Source organism: Rana temporaria, chromosome 4 (genome assembly GCF_905171775.1).
Source record: "Rana temporaria chromosome 4, aRanTem1.1, whole genome shotgun sequence".
Taxonomy (NCBI): Eukaryota; Metazoa; Chordata; class Amphibia; order Anura; family Ranidae; genus Rana; species Rana temporaria.
The window spans coordinates 479,570,609-479,575,316 of NC_053492.1; the positions used below are offsets into that span (position 1 = coordinate 479,570,609).

The 4,708-nt window shown below is 51.0% G+C and overlaps 1 protein-coding gene across 1 annotated transcript in view; it reads left to right on the top strand.

The window, feature by feature from the left end:
• The window catches only part of LOC120938132 (solute carrier family 4 member 1 adaptor protein), a gene marked incomplete in the record, with an annotated part of 43,023 nt that extends 39,725 nt beyond the window's left edge, over positions 1–3,298 (top strand). Inside the window, 1 exon segment of the mRNA XM_040351849.1 lies at positions 1–3,298.
• Positions 3,299–4,708: the final 1,410 nt, after the last annotated feature.

A 4,708-nucleotide genomic window follows, 5' to 3' on the forward strand; every position in this document is an offset into this window, starting at 1 on the left:
TTTGTTTTTTGTACCTCGATCTGCCACTGAAGACATCGGTTCCAGAAATGTGAGGACAAATGGATGTTTTAACCCTTCACTTGTGTTCTTTGCTGCACAGGAAACCCGCGAAGGGGTGTGTTTTAGCGTTTATGGTCCACCCAACCCCTCCCCCAACTTCTGAATTGCATCATGTCTCTACACAGGTCTGCCAATTAAGTTTTTTTTTTTTTTTTTTTTCAAGGAACGACCTAAAAGGTCAACCAATGTAGAGATAAAACGGCTTGGAGCTCCGCCCCGAGGAACGGAGCTCGTCTCTGCTCCAAACGTCAACCTGTACCAAAGGAAAAATATCCCTTGAGCCGCACATCGTGACAAATCTGCTATAAAAGAGTGTGTGGGAAAGTCTCAGCTTGGGGGTCCGCCCAACGGTATCAAGGCCGCAGCGATCTCCAACTACGGCCCCCTCCAGCTTGTTGCGGGACTTCACGTCCCATGAGGCATTGTGATACTCTGATATTCACAGGCATGATGGGAATTGTAGTTCATGAACAACTGTAAAGCCGTAGTTTGAGACCCCCCTCAAGGGGATCATGACTAACCTCCAGGGGGCGGAGCGAACTGTGGGGGCGTGGCCTGAGCCCAGGCTGAAGCTGGCGCACACACTCTTTCTTTCATAGCAGATTTGCAGCGATGTGCGCCTCAGGGGGAAGTTTTCTTCACTACAGCGACTAATGGTGGCCACACATGTATCAATTGGATCTTTTAGTTGAGACTTCAAATCCAGAAGTTTCTTCATTTGATCAATATTTATTATTTATTACTTTTTTTTTTTTTGTAAGGATTGTATATTAAGGCGGAGCTCCAGCTTTAGTTTCCGTTTTTAAAATAGTTCATTCGGGATAACAAACTATTTCTCTTCACTGCTGGGGGTGTGCTGTATAAACTGTACGTAGCCTCAGCTCAAAGGCAGGCTGATGATGTCACAACCTCTGACTCGGCCAATCGGAGAAAGCTTTGTATTCATTAATAGAATACAAAGCTGCCTATGAATGGCTCAGGGGCACTCAGACTTGCACTATCTTGTTCCAGGTGTGAGATGGGAAGGAGTCCTCTCACCCCAGAATACGGTGCTGTATACTGTATGTAGCCTGAGCTCAGAGGCAGACTGATGTCTCAACCTTTGATTCATTGATAGAATACAAAGCTGCCTATGAATGGCTGAGGGGCACTCAGACTTGCACTATCTTGTTCCCGGTGGTGAGATGGGAAGGAGTCCTCTCTCTCACCCTAGAATACAGTGCTGTATACTGTACGTAGCCTCAGCTCAGAGGCAGACTGATGTCTCAACCTTTGATTCATTGATGGAATACAAAGCTGCCTATAAATGGCTGAGTGCCGCTCACACTGAGGCTATCCTTTTACGGGTGTGAGACTCGAAGGTCTCCTCTCTCACGTGGAACACAGTACTGTATGCAATCTCAGGTCAGCTCAGAGGCAGACTCATGTCACAACCTTTGATTCATTGAAAGAATACAAAGCTGCCTATGAATGGCTGAGCGCTGCTCAGACTGAGGCCATCTTGTTACGGGTGTGAGACAGGAAGGTCTCCTCTCTCACATGGAACAGAGTACTGTATGTAGTCTCAGGTCAGCTCAGAGGCAGACTGATGATGTCACAACCTCTGCCTCAGCCAATCAGAGAAAGCTTTGTATTCAATAATGGAACACAAAGCTGCCTATGAATGGCTGAGCGCTGCTCAGACTGAGGCCATCTTGTTACAGGTGTGAGACGGGAAAGTCTCCGCTCAGGGGCAGGCTAATGTTGCAACCTTTGATTCATTTATAGAATACAAAGCTGCCTATGAATGGCTGAGCACCGCTCATACTGAGGCCATCTTGTTGCAGGTGTGAGAAGGGAAGGTCTCCTCTCTCACACTGAACTCGGTACTGTATGCAATCTCAGGTCAGCTCAGAGGCAGACTGATGTCACAGCCTCTGACTCAGCCAATCAGAAAAAGCTTTGTATTCAGCTTTGTATTAATAGAATACAAAGCTGCCTTTGAATGGCTGAGCGCCGCTCAGACTGAGGCCATCTTGTTACGTGTGTGAGACGGGAAGGTCTATTCTCTCTCACACACGGAACACAGTACTGTATGTAGTCTCAGCTCAGCGGCAGCCTGTTGTCGCAACCTCTGACTCAGCCAATCAGAGAAAGCTTTGTATTCATTAATGGAACATAAAGCTGTCTATGAATAACTGAGCGCCGCTCACACTGAGGCTATCTTATTACGGGTGTGAGACGGGAAGGTCTCCTGTCCAACACGGAACACAGTACCGTATGTAGTCTGAGGCAGACTGATGATGTCGCAACCTTTTGGTTCATTGATGGAATACAAAGTTGCCTATGAATGGCTGAGTGCCGCTCAGACCAACTCTAACTTTTTTCCAGGTGGAGACGGGGAGATCTCCTCTTGCACCCGGTAAACCGTGCTATATACTGTATGAGGCCACAGCTGCACACCGTTTATACAGCGCCCCCCAGAGGCTGCAAATGTTAGTGAGGGAAATGGTCTGTTTGGGCCAGCTTGGCCCGACTGAACTATTGAAACTCAAACTAAAGCTGGAGATCAGTTCAGATCTATTGGCCCTTTAAGAAGTTCTAAACACCAGAGGTGCTTCCTGGACTTCCCAGTCATGTGATCACTATGATTGGCTGTCGCAGTGATCACCTGATCAAGGACCCGACCTGCTGGCTAAGCTACCAGAAGCTGTTGGTGATGGCGCAGTCGGTGCTTGGAGGGCACTTGATTGAGCATGCTCCCAGCACAAAATGGGGACACTGCCCCCCCCCCACACACACACGTAGCCGCACACCATAAACCCCCCACCAGGGATCGGCGTACCGCCAACATGGAGGGAAATGTCGCCCTGATGAGATGCAATCCCACCAAAAGGATGCCAACGCACCGAGCCGCCGCCAGTCTCTGAAAACGTTTGTCGTCGGTTTCACAAGCTTTGTGTTTCGGGTCTTATTCCTAAAGACTCGGCAGAACCTCTTCTCCCCCCATGGACTGTCAGTTGTTAGAGTGGACATTTTTATTTTTGTCATTTCCTTTTTTTTTTTTTCACCTTGTACAATTTTGAAGCTGTAAATACCTGTTTGTTTGTTTGTAACGTTGTTTCTAAAATAACATAAAAAAAAAGTGATGTTGTTGGGTTATCAGATTTGGCCGTGTTACCTGTAGGGTTTTTATTTCATTTACTGTTTAGGTTTTTATTGATCAGTTTTTTTGCAATAAAATTAATTGTGGATCAAACGTTGTGTGTTCTGAGTCTGCAAAGTGTCCCCCCAATGGTTCTGGGATGGGAGAGTCAGTGTCCCCCCAATGGTTCTGGGATGGGAGAGTCACAGTGTCCCCCCAATGGTTCTGGGATGGGAGAGTCACAGTGTCCCCCCAATGGTTCTGGGATGGGAATGTCAGTGTCCCCCCAATGGTTCTGGGATGGGAGCGTCACACAGTGTCCCCCCAATGGTTCTGGGATGGGAGCGTCACACAGTGTCCCCCCAATGACCTTGGGATGAGAGCGTCACACAGTGTCCCCCCCAATGGCCCTGGGATGGGAGCGTCACACAGTGTCCCCCCCAATGGCCCTGGGATGGGAGCGTCACACAGTGTCCCCCCCAATGGTTCTGGGATGGGAGAGTCAGTGTCCCCCCAATGGTTCTGGGATGGGAGAGTCAGTGTCCCCCCAATGGTTCTGGGATGGGAATGTCAGTGTCCCCCCAATGGTTCTGGGATGGGAGCGTCACACAGTGTCCCCCCAATGGTTCTGGGATGGGAGCGTCACACAGTGTCCCCCCCAATGGTTCTGGGATGGGAGCGTCAGTGTCCCCCCCAATGGTTCTGGGATGGGAGCGTCACACAGTGTCCCACCAATGGTTCTGGGATGGGAGCGTCAGTGTCCCCCCCCCCCAATGGTTCTGGGATGGGAGCGTCACACAGTGTCCCCCCAATGGTTCTGGGATGGGAGCGTCACACAGTGTCCCCCCAATGGTTCTGGGAGCGTCACAGAGTGTCCCCCCAATGGTTCTGGGATGGGAGTGTCACACAGTGTCCCCCCAATGGTTCTGGGATGGGAGCGTCACACAGTGTCCCCCCAATGGTTCTGGGATGGGAGCGTCACACAGTGTCCCCCCAATGGTTCTGGGATGGGAGCGTCACAGAGTGTCCCCCCCAATGGTTCTGGGATGGGAGTGTCACAGTGTCCCCCCAATGGCCCTGGGATGGGAGCGTCACAGAGTGTCCCCCCAATGGTTCTGGGATGGGAGCGTCACACAGTGTCCCCCCAATGACCTTGGGATGAGAGCGTCACACAGTGTCCCCCCCAATGGCCCTGGGATGGGAGCGTCACACAGTGTCCCCCCCAATGGCCCTGGGATGGGAGCGTCACACAGTGTCCCCCCCAATGGCCCTGGGATGGGAGCGTCACACAGTGTCCCCCCAATGGTTCTGGGATGGGAGCGTCACACAGTGTCCCCCCAATGGTTCTGGGATGGGAGTGTCAGTGTCCCCCCAATGGTTCTGGGATTGGAGCGTCACACAATGTCCCCCCAATGGTTCTGGGATGGGAGCTTCACACAGTGTCCCCCCCGAATGGTCCTGGAATGGGAGCTTCACACACGGTGTCCCCCCAATGGCCCTGGGATGGGAGCTTCAGCTCTTTTA